Source organism: Protopterus annectens, chromosome 13.part0, assembly GCF_019279795.1.
Source record: "Protopterus annectens isolate FY-2018-M chromosome 13.part0, PAN1.0, whole genome shotgun sequence".
In the NCBI taxonomy this organism is placed as follows: Eukaryota; Metazoa; Chordata; order Ceratodontiformes; family Protopteridae; genus Protopterus; species Protopterus annectens.
Window position 1 is genome coordinate 501,533,381 of NC_056747.1, and position 12,646 is coordinate 501,546,026.

A 12,646-nucleotide genomic window follows, 5' to 3' on the forward strand; every position below is an offset into this window, starting at 1 on the left:
CCTTCACTCAGCCAAGACATTTGACACAATCCCCCACTCAGGTATCATTGAGAAACTCTCCCAGCTGGGGATTAACCCATATATCACTGACAGAACTCATACTGTCAAAGTTGGGGATTCCACCTTCACCAGTAGACCAATTACCAGTGGTGTACCACAGGGATCTGTGCTGGGCCCTCTACCATCTGGAATCTACGTCTCGGATGTCCAAATTAATGTAGATGGCTTGAGGCTTACCAAGTTCACAGATGACTGCAAACTAGGTGCAATCAGTGAGTCCTCCAACAATGTTATATTACAAAAGGGGCTAACGCAGACTAATAATTGGTGCCAGAGTCACAGTCTAAATCTAAATGTAAAAAAGTGGGTCATTATCCCCTTTGGCAAAGAAGTGGCCCCTGCAAATTACATTATAGATAGCATCCCCTAAGCTCAAACAAAGTGGTGAGAGACTTGAGAACACAGGTTGACAGCAATTTAAACTTCGATCACCATGTCTCCACAATAGTAAGGAAAACCTTATATGTTGTGCATCTCATAAATAAAAGTATCGCATTCAAGACTAAGGATTTTGTAACTCTTCTATACTTGACCATCATCAGGCCACTAATTTAGTACAATGGTCCCTTTTGCATGTACGTCACCAGACACCTGCAACTACTAGAGAGACTGCAGAGGTTTCTAACCAAGAAAATTGAGGGCGCAACCTTGACAATTAGATGGAAGACCATAAATTCCCCCGGGGGTGGCATCTGTGTCCCTCATGGACAAGGGCATTCGGTGCTAATCACAGATTCTCTCTTCTAACAATGACCAACTAACCATGTTCAACAAGGGAACAAGGGTGTTACATGGCTAGGGTTACCCTAGGGCTATTAGCCTAGTAACCTCCGATGAACCTACGAACAACAAGCACTGACAGAAAACTAACAATATTTATAAAAAAAATAGCAGGTTTTTTAAAGGGGAAATACTTCTTAAAACCCAAAAATAACAAATACAATTTTTTTCTTTCTTAAAACGCTAGAATTCTGTGAGGAAGTGTTCCCATGGTGCACTTATCTGCCAGAAACAAAGCTTGCTGGCATTGTTTTCAGTCCTGCTTTGGCATTTTGTTTTATTTTTTACTTGATGGCATTTTTTGGTTTTACCATTTTTAACACTGCAGTACAGTTGGAGAGAGTTTCTGTGTGTCTTGCACCTGTACTTCAATTTTTGTTTGTTATATTTTTCATGAAGGTATGTATTTCTGTGTTGTATATGGGAGATGAAGGTTTATGGGGGTTATATCTGATGTTATGGTTATGATGCATTTGTTTCAATAGACTGAGTCTCAACCCAATGTTTACTTAACACCAGAAAACTATACACACACACACACATACACACACACGCATATATATATGGATCTACCTGACTTCATTGAAATCCCATATTATCGAATCCCAGTTTGTTGAAACTCAAAATATCAAAAACCCACATCATCGAAGGAGTGGAACAATGAAAATCCACCCAGGGTAAGTAGCCAGTTACCCAAAAAGAAACAAAACCCAAACCGCACCATCTTTAACCCACCCACATGGAGGATAAGTCCCCCACTCCCCCAATGTGAGGGAATGCGCTTCCCACACCCCCCTAACTAAATATACCAACTCTAAGATTGCACTACAGCTGGAAAAAGGTTCACCATCTCACACAACAGGTTAGTTACCCTGAGAAGATCTTTGTTGTTCCACTGCTTCAGTGACGTGGGGTTCGATATTCTTAGTGTCAACAAAATGGGATTCGATAATATGAGATTTCAACAAAGTCAGGTAGACTCATATACCTATATCCACACACTCACATATATATATATATATATATATATATATATATATATATATATATATATATATATATATCAATATGGGCTTCCTTCAGAAGCACAAAATCCTGAAATCTCGAATTTCAGTATTTAAGGCATGAAATTCAAAACCTCGAATACCAGAAGTTTTGAATTTCGTGCTTCTAAACTTCCGCTGTGGTCATGTATTCAGCTAAGTATGTGTGTGTGTTAAGGGGTTTGGGAAGGGGCTGTGGTGTGTGTCAGTGTGTTTTGTTGCTATGATGTGTGTGTGTGCGAGGAGAATGTAGCTTGTGTGGTGGTGTTTTGTGTGTGTTTGTATGTAGTGCGACCTCTGAGTGAGAATATTTAAGTAGGGGGGTGGTGGGTGCAGGGTGGCTTGTCCCCCTGCTTTCATGTAGTAGACAGATTGTGTGTGTTTGTGTGGAGAATGATGTGTGTGTGTGTGTGTGTGTGTGTGTGTGTGTGTGTGTGTGTGTGTGTATGTGTAGTAGTAGTACCGCAAAATTCAAAACCACTGGTATTCAAGGTTCTGAATTTTGCGGTTTTCAGGTTTCATCATTGTATGGATTTGGCTTCTTGGACTCAAGATACTGAAATTCGAGATTTCAGTATTTCAAGCTTCTGAAGTGAATCCATATACATTATATATATATATATATATATATATATATATAGAGAGAGAGAGAGAGAGAGATCTATATTATATATATATATATATATATATATATATATATATATATATATATATATATATATATATATACATGGGTCTACTTTTTTGACCAAAATACCATTATTTCGAACAAAAAAAGTACGACCTTACTTTCAACGAAAGTGCACTTTCACGAATTCTGGTTCAGCAAACCAGCAATCTAAATAAAACAGAGCACTACATGGGGAATAAGGCAATATACCTGTTTCCCCACTGTAGTACGATCTCAGAGTTAGTATATTTAATGGAGCAGGGGTGTGGGGGGGCACAGCCCCCCTGCAAAATGGAGTTTAAATTGTTATTTTTTATTTTAATTGCTGGTTCACTGAACTGGAATTCGTGAAGGTGCACTTATGTTGAAGTGCTCTTTCGCGAAAGTAAGGTCATACTTTATATATATATATATATATATATATATATATATATACATATATATATATATATATATATATACACACATAGACACACATGTACATAAACTATATATATATATATATATATATATATATATATATAGAGAGAGAGACAGACAGAAATTTGATATAGATCTACATATCTGTGTGTATGTGTATATATATATATATATATATATATATATATATATATATATGTGGGTCTACTTCATAAGATCAACAGACCATTTGATCGACATTCATTTGGTCGACAGCTCATTTGGTCAACAGGATTTGCCCCCCCTCCCCAATGTTTTGCAACCCTGGAGTTGATATATAAAGTTGGGGGGGGGTGAAGCCCCCCACCTATTTTCGTTTAAAATATGTAGTTTTTGTTGTATTTTCATGTTTTAAATGGAAATAGCTCTGCCCCCCACACCCCCCTAATTATATATATCAACTCCAGGGTCGCACAGCATTGGGGACGGGGGGGGGGCAATTCCCTGGTTTTTGCCTTGAATACTGGTTGTCAACCAAATGAATGTTGATGAAATGGTCTGTTGATCTTATGAAGTATATATATATATATATATATATATATATATATATATATACAGAGAGAGAGAGATGGGTATATGGAATTTTACACACACACACACACACACACACACACACACATAATATATAGGTATTTGGAGTTATATTGACTACACATTTCAATAAGACTCGCAACAAATCTGAAGTATTGAAACCTGATCTAGTGAATGTGTCACCTTACGCATGCTAAACATATTCTCCACACATCTGCATGTTAAATTATATTGAATCTCAGACTGCAAAGCAGTGGTAATCACAACAAAATACCTTATCCACTGTATTATGATCTCCTGGCTCAGAATTTGCATTGTGTTGCAATCTCAGTACATAACCTAAAATACAAACAGAAATCATTTTTGTAGGGTAAGGACCCCCTGCACCTATCTATCCCAAAGCATTATATAAAATAAGTCTGGGATTGTGCAAAAATGGGGACTTGAGAAACAGTGGGGAAAAGCAACAGTGAAGTCCTCACTGTGCCATGATCTCATTCTGTTTTTGCAAACTTTTCCATATTTCAATGAAATAGTGATTCAATGAAACAAGCTTCAGATCATTACTCCAATGAAACAACCAATGACAATGAGAATAAAGATGTGATGGTGATGAAGATGTGATGCTATTGCAGATGAAGATGAAATGAATTTAAAGACATGATAAAGATGACACTGATGAAGAAGAGGCAATGAAGATAACACCAAAGATGAAGACGTAATTAAAACACAATGACTATGATGATGCAGTGAAGATGACTGACGAGATGAAGATGACGCACCTTCACCATAATTTTCATTGGATTCACATCTTCATCATCACTGCTTTATCTAAAACACATTATTATTCTCATTATAATCTCCATTGTCATAATTACATCACCATTTTAATTGCCTCATCTTCACTACATATCTTCATTATATACTCCTCTTTTGCTCACACTGCATATTCATCATCATTTTCACTATTATAATCGAATCCTTGGTAATGTGAAAATGGCAATGAAGCAGTGATGAAAATGAACTGATGAAAATGATGATTAAGATACAGCTTCATCTTTATCTGTCACCTATAGTGCATCATTTTCTTCATATCTTCATCATATTTTCAACATCACCTTCATAACATCTTCATCAACACATTCATCTTCTTTGCATTTTCACTATCTACATCTTCATTCCATCTTAATCATTCATGTCATCTTCATCATCTTCACCATTCTTACTGCATCCTGTTTGCCATCAACATATTTATCATCTATCCTGCATCTTCACTGACATTTTTGTCATCTTCATCACCTCATCACATTCCTCACAGTTATATCTGCAACTTCATCACTATCAACAACACAGCCATCTTTATCATCTTTGTTTTCATCTTTGTCAACATCATTATTACCATCATCACATCTTCACTATCATCTTCATCATCTTTAGTGCATCTTCATTTTCATAGCCGCACAATTTTTCAGAAGTTTCCATTGTGGCACTTATTGCATAAGTCAAACACCCTGTACTGTGGATCTACAATTGAGATGATTCACATACACTTAGCTTTACTCCTAAATGTGATTACCTCAATGATAGGCCACTATTAGAGTTGTGTCTGTATTGCTATACTGTATGTCATGCTTTACACATAGGTCCATTGGTAAGTAATGGGCTGGCTACCCTTGGAAGCTATTTTAAGCCTAGCCAGTTTTCCTTCTGGTGCTTGTATTAACTTATTCCACTGGTGTTAGATTAGCCTTACCCATTCCATAGTCGATAACTGCAATTACTCCTAATGAGAATAACTGGGATTATACCATAGATAATGTGAGAGGACCTATGCAAGGGATAAGGCATTTACGAGCTTCCAATGTTCATTAGTAGTACAGGGGGAAGTATTGGGATACATTTTCTGTTTCCCATACACAGATCCAAGTTGCTGTTGAATATGGACACGGATGAGCTTTGTTTTACATGGGTGGGGAGACTGCTCCAGAGTGGTGGTATCCTCTGTGAACTATACCTGTCTCACCAAACCATTTTGTTAGAGAAGAGGTTTAGATTCCTAAACCAAGTATTTCTAATGCCATTTGACTTGCAGATATGCAGTGAATCCATCAGTAGTGAGTCAGCGGATACCTTGTATGCTTGACACAGGTAACCTCTTAGCAGTTTGCAGGATACAGTGTTTTTAGTGGCAAGGCTTGGAGTAGGTCCATGCAGGACATATTGTTCAGGCCTTGTATCCTTTTAGTAAGGGGGCTTTCTACTCAATGAATTAACCTAATAAGAGCCAAGTAAAGAGGGACAATGGCATCCCTAGATCTACACAAAATACATTTTTTATAAGTTATGGAATACAGAAAGTTTTTCTTAAGACATTGGACACATGATGGTTGAATGTTAGGTCACTCTCCACATACATTCTGAAATCCTGAACAACTGGATCAACTCTTACGGGCATATTGTCAATGTGGTAGCTCCTCATGGTAGATGATGTCACAAAGGATACAATAATGTTTTTTTTTGGCATTTAGTTTCAATACAAGATTTTGGCACCAGTTCTATATTTGAGACAAACTTTCCTGCAGGCTGGCTAAGTCTTTTTGGGATTCAGTGACTGCTCCTAGCTTGCAGTCATCTGGAAACATAGTCAGCCTGAGCCCTTTGGTATTGTTTTTTACTTCAGAGAAGTATATGCCACACAGCAGAGGTCCCAACACAGAAACCTGGAGGACTCCACAGGTAACTAGTCTCTTTGTGAAGGTAATTTCCTCTATTTTGATTTCTTGCATCCTATCTGTGGGCCGGTTGGTAATCCAGCAGGTGCCACAAGTTTATTTAGCTTTTCTACTATGCTTGGGATATTGTGTCAAAAGCTTTGGCCAGGTTGAGGTATGCAGTGTGTTCCATTGCTTTGGTGACCTTTTCAAAAAAGTCCACCAGGTTGAGTAAGTAAGAGCTGATCTAGACAAATCCGTTCTCCATTGTTTTGATATTCCCTTCATCCTTATTGATTAATTCCATGATAAGTCTTTCCATAGCTTTGTCTATGAGGCTGGTCAGACTTGTGAGTCTGTAATTGCCAGGGTCTGTGGAAGGTCCTCCCTTATGCAAGAGAATGACTGTGGTTCTTCTCCATTCACTAGATAAAAAAGTTGCACGACAGCTAAGGCTAAACAGTGTTGTTAGATCATACTTCATACTGTTTAAGATACATCCAGGAATATTGCCAGGACCCATTAATGCAATATTTTTAGCTTTTGATATCACTTTTAGGACCTGGACTAGCAAGACAGCTGGAGTCCAGCCAGTTTCAGATGTATCTTGAGGGACAGACTGAGGGAAGAGTGAAGTAAATTTGAGCTAAACTTATTGGCCAGTTGGTTTGTTATACCTTCAGCCTTAGTATAGACAACATTGTTCACAATCAGCTCAGCAAAGAAATTATGAACATAACTACAAATGGTCTTGTGACAGTCTTTGGCTTGGGTTGCTATTTTATCAAGCTCTTGTGTTGTTTTCTTATTTTATTGGCAAGGGGTCTACTATTCTGGGAATTACTCTTTTTACTTTTGGTCAAACTTCTCTTCCTTTTAATATAAAACTTGCTGATATTATGGCTCAACCATGTGGGTTTGTTTCTGTGGTATGCTTTGCACTTGTCCTACAGTGTACAGCTGCATCCATGCATTTACCCTGGGTGGGCTTTAGTCATAGTTGTGGACAAGTGGTTAAGGTGATGTATGAGAAATGCATTGAGGTCACCCTGCCCATGTTTTTTTATTTTATACAAGATTTTGAGAGGTGTTGAACTGTAAGTAACTAGATTTTCATAAAAAGGACAGAGGATTTTTTCAATTCTGCTTAACTATTTAAGTTGTACTTATACAGTGACCTGTGTGGTGATGCTTCTTTGAATTTCTCTGCTTTTTTCTATGTTTTAGCCAAAAAAGGTTATCTGCTTGCCTTTATTTGTTCTGGGACCATAGTCATGTATTATTTGTTTTGGGACCATAGTCATGTGTTTTTAATTTGCAGATTTACAGCTATGGGAAGATTGCGCTTCTACATTATTCTGCACTTCTATTTCCATAAGTATAATTACTTGTTAAAGTTATCAGTTTGTATTTTAAACCCTGCTGGGCCATAGTCTTGTAGTTTAATTCACAGTTATGGAAAGGACTGCTTACTACCACCATATTTCAGCAATTGTCATTTATTACTGCATTTTTCCATAAAAAAGTATTACTGGCACATTTCTGCATAGTCTGGTATCTTAAACTGTAGTCGATGTTGAACAGTGAGATAATTGTCTCTGCTTCCCTGATTAAATTCTGTGTCTGACCCGTCCCCCTCTCTAGCACATTAAGTTAAACTTTCTGAAACAGCTCCAATATTGGCTTTATTGATTTGGATGCCTCTCCAGCTAGCCTGCTTGAAAATGTTTCCTAACCCTCCCACCCTTTTGCTGTAGTGGTTTTGTAAGGCTGTGCCTGCGGCCTCTGACCCTTATTGTAATCTAAGTTCCAAAGACCCTCCCTCCCCTCTTTCATTCTACTGTCTCTTCCCACACATTATTTTCCATAGATCCATGATGCTGAGTGCCCACCCAGCAAACCAGTATTGCTCTTGAGTAAACTTCCTTTAGTACATATTGTATGCTGTTCATTTTCCTAGAGGTCAGCAAAGCTTGTAGTCCTAGCCTGCATTCCAGAACTGTTTTACTTGTATCAAGTGCTATCCAGGTAAAGTTAAGTACGTCTGATCACACATGCTTAAGTTATTTTGAGTGATCACTACTGTTTTCTCCTTTTATGTGTGCATTTCACTGTACTTTTTGCAAAAAATAAAAAAAAATTCTCTTCCTCTTTCTGTTTCTGCTGAAAGATTAACTTGAAATCACCTTCAACAAAGGATTTCCAGCTAGCTGTTTGATTGGTCTGTAGTAGCATTGCCCTTCTGGGCCTCTTCTACTGTGTTTTATAATTGGAGAACATTGTTTATTCATCATGTGTCAGGAGCTGTCTCCCTGGTGTATCTTAAGTTGGGAAATACACAAAAGGACTCATAATTTAGTATTTTTATAGGCCAGAAGGCTCATTAGTCAGTTTTTTTTCCTGCTCTACTGTAAATTTTACATGTTTGTGTGGATTAGCAAGACCCTGTACTGTAGCAAAGAGCTAGAAAGCAAATCTTCACTGCCCACAAAACTGTACCTTGTAAAACAGCAATGAAGAGCAACTACCTTGCATGCTAGCAAGTTTAGAGCAGCTAGTTGTGTGTCGAGTGGCAACAGCTACAGTTGTTTTAGAATTCAGTGCTATGTTCAAATTAAAGTTAGTAGAATTTACTACTGTTTAGCATAATCTGCCCCAGTAAAGCACTCCTATTAGTCTGCACTAACAAACACCCTTAATAGCCTCCTAACCCCAATACATCACCTCCTTGCAGCTCACAAATCAAAGAACTGGACAGCATAGATATGCAATTTCCTAACTTCAGTGTAGCTAGCTTGGTGGATATGGGCATCCTGAGACAATGTAGCAATCATCCCATGTTTACCGACAATGGCGTAATCCTTAAAAAGGCAGATACAGTATGTGAGAGGTGTACTTACACAATGATACTTGAGGCTACACTCTTGCATACAAGCACACATCAGGTTGTCAAAACTGCACACACTGTACCCATCTCACATAGCTCACAACACACACACACACTAACATATGTTGAGGCACTTAAAAGTAATCTTCCTAAACAACAAAGATTGCCTAGACCAACCATTGTCAAAGATATGTCTCACCAAGTCCAAAGGCACTCGGAAAAAATACCACCTAACACACACATAACATCACTCTTAGTGGAGCCCAAACACCAAGCCCCTAAGAGAAACACACTTCCCAGGACTCTCATCACAGGGGACTCCGGCATAAGATATACTGATTGTCGCACGTCCTTCTCCAACACATATGACAAGCAGGCGGGGTGTGTTTTGTTTAGATGCTTTAATATACAAAAACACATCAGGATGGATAGCAGCATCATAAAATATGAAAAAATAGTTAACAGACAGACCTTACATACATACATGCTTACATCTCAACAGCTTACCACAAAATGGCAGTCTAGCTTGCATGTACGCAGTATTTATACACTTGTGCAAGCCCTTGGATAGCTTCTTAAAGGTACATACACACACACTGATCTCCACTGATGCCCCTCAAATTAGGATGAACAAGGGGAAAATAATGTTTAGTTGCTTATGTGGAGTCAGATCCACCAAATCTTGCACACACACTCAAGTCATTATGACACATGTACCAGTATGCCTCCATCATAGTCCATGTAGGTGTAAATGATCCAAGATGCTACCTCCCTGGACTATAAGAAAAAATATATTATACAGCTTTCTCACTAGGTGTCTCAGTCTGGTATGAGCTTATTATTGAGCAGCATATTACCATCACTAGGGATAATGTCATAATATGAGCAAAAAATGATTGATTTCAACAACTGTCTGTCTTTCTGATGTCATTTTAGGGGGACCCAATATTTGCCATCTTGATGGACATGGTAAGTCTGCATTGCTTTGACAAGGATGGTCTGTACCTTTCCCCTCTAGGCTTTTGAATAATGGCTAAAACTTTATCAACTCCACAGTGCCTTTTTAAAAAATGCCAAATTAACAAACCCTACCAACAGAGCAAAATCAACTCTACTGAACCACAAGGTGCTACTGCTGAATGCCAGGAGCCTAAATAAAAAACTACATTCCCTCCAAGCTCTGCTCACACTTGAGAATATAGAAATCTGTGCAGTTACCAGGAATGGTTTAAAATGACAGAGAGTACTACCCCAACAGTGTAAGATTTCAGTGCTTTCACACTTTTATACCAGCAGTTGCACAGATAAGGGCTAAAAGTAAAGGAGTCTCAATATACATTAATTAGAAGCATACCTTTGGGGTCGTCAAACAGGATGACATGCTGGGGTTCCTCCATGTGCAGATCACCATATAAAAAATCTTGTACTATACTCTAGCCAGTTATGTCACCCACTGTCCCAAGAAGCTCACAATGCATACTTAGACCTACTGGAGACACTTACCATCCAACCTAAATCCCTGCTCATGGGAGACTTTAATTATCCCTCTATAGACTTTGAATCCTACATGGCCTCAAATATACAGGCACAGAAATTTCTAGACTTTATAAATACAAATACCCTAAACCAAATTGTGAATATGTCCACTACAGGCTCCAACATACTGGATCTCATGCTCACAAATATGGGAGAATGCTGCACCCCCTCCCAATATCTCATCCTCCCTTGTAAGATCTGACCATAAAGCTGTCTCCTTCAAAAGCAAAAACAACTCCGTAATCACAATAAAACCAGTAATAGTTAGGAACTATTCCAAATCAAATTATCTTTTAGTAAGTGATGGTTTGTCAAAATTCAATGCCCTTTCAAACCTCAAGAACACAGGAGCCTATGCTGAATTGCTCTTAGAAACTCTGTACAACCTTATCAATGGCTGCATAGAGGCTGCTGTACCTCCCAGAAGTAAGCCCAGAAACAGCATTTGATTTGAGTAGAAAACATAAATTCTTTGCTACACCCCTGACTCAGAATATTCCTATTTTCTGAAACAGGCTCCCCATCCATATGAAGCAGAGTTCCTCCCTATCCCTTTTTAAGCTTAACTTGGACAATGGATGGATAATTGGAAACCCCCTCCAGTCTGCTGCCTATGTCTCTCATGGATAAAAGTAGTTAGTAAATCGCCCCTATATAAATCAAAATTTTAAGTCAGATTTGGGTTGCACAGCTAGGCTTACAAGAGCCCTAGTGGCCATTAGCCTAGTATACACCAGTGAACCATAATTTTATTTCAAAGGAGACAGCTTAATGGTCAGACCTAATGTGATGAAGATACACAAGGGATGATGCATGATGGCCCCATATCAGTAAGAACAGGGTACAAGATGTTATTCCCCCTAATGAGTACTTTGATTAATTGTTCCACAACATTTGTACTGACAAAATCCACACAACTCTGTGCTTATGCACTAGTGGTAGTGTAGGCTTTCCAGTCTATAGCTGGATAGTTTAAAACTCCAAGGAAATTGGTATTGGGTTTAATAATGAGTGATTTTAACTAACTCCTGTAGATAGGCGTTGTGGCTTTCCTTGGTCATAGATGGAGTTCTATAGCTTTCTAATATATGGTATTTTACCTTTCTGATTGTTATTTGGACATGAAGAAGCTCTAGTGCATCACGCTGCTTTACCAGTCTTACTGTGATTCTCTTCTGGATGAAGACTGAGACACGTCCACACACTGTAACGGCATTATAGCCGTACACAGCTGGAGTGCTCTCTACTGTTTTAAACCATGTCTCTGTCAACATACAGGCATCAAAGTCCTCTAGGGTGAGAAGAGCTTTTAGTCAGTGGAGTTTCTTGTTCAGACTCCTAACATTAATTAGTAACGCCTTCATTTTTTTCCTTTGCTTGTTTCATTACGTTTAGCAGGCTGGCATGTCCTAAAAAGGTGATATGGAGATAGACAATGTATTTGCCAATAATCAAAACCCTAGAGGAGACAGATTCAGACCATCCCTGGTGAAGCAGTGGTCTATCGATCATATCCTCTCAGGCTGACAAATATTGGACCCCCTTTGAGTGACACCAAAAACTAAGCCGATTATTGAAGTCAATTATTTTTTTTTCTCCTACTGTGGCAGCATAGTTTGGAATGTAGAATGCTGCTCAGTGTTAGGCTTATGCCTGCCTTGAACACATAATCTGAGACCTCCATCATGTCTCTCCTTATACAGTCCAGGGAGGTAGACCTCAAGTCATTGACTCCTGCATGAACTATGAGTCATACTGATACGTGCTGTTCAAGGACTTACCTGCATGCATGATCTGAAGGATCCAGGCTCCAGACAATCAACTGTCACTCTTTTCTTGCTTACCCTGATAACAGGCACAGCAGCATGTCTTACTATGGAGTCACCTATAACAAGAATGTTTGGTTGGGTCGATGCCTGCCTTACAAGCTCAGCATCCATGACTTTGGGACTCCTTATGCTATGTGAGT

The 12,646-nt window shown here is 38.6% G+C and overlaps 1 protein-coding gene across 1 annotated transcript in view; it reads right to left on the minus strand.

The window, feature by feature from the left end:
* LOC122787923 (dynein beta chain, flagellar outer arm-like) overlaps positions 1 to 12,646 on the minus strand; it is a 5,188,001-nt gene that overhangs the window by 2,465,929 nt on the left and 2,709,426 nt on the right. The gene's annotated exons all lie outside the window — the stretch shown is intronic.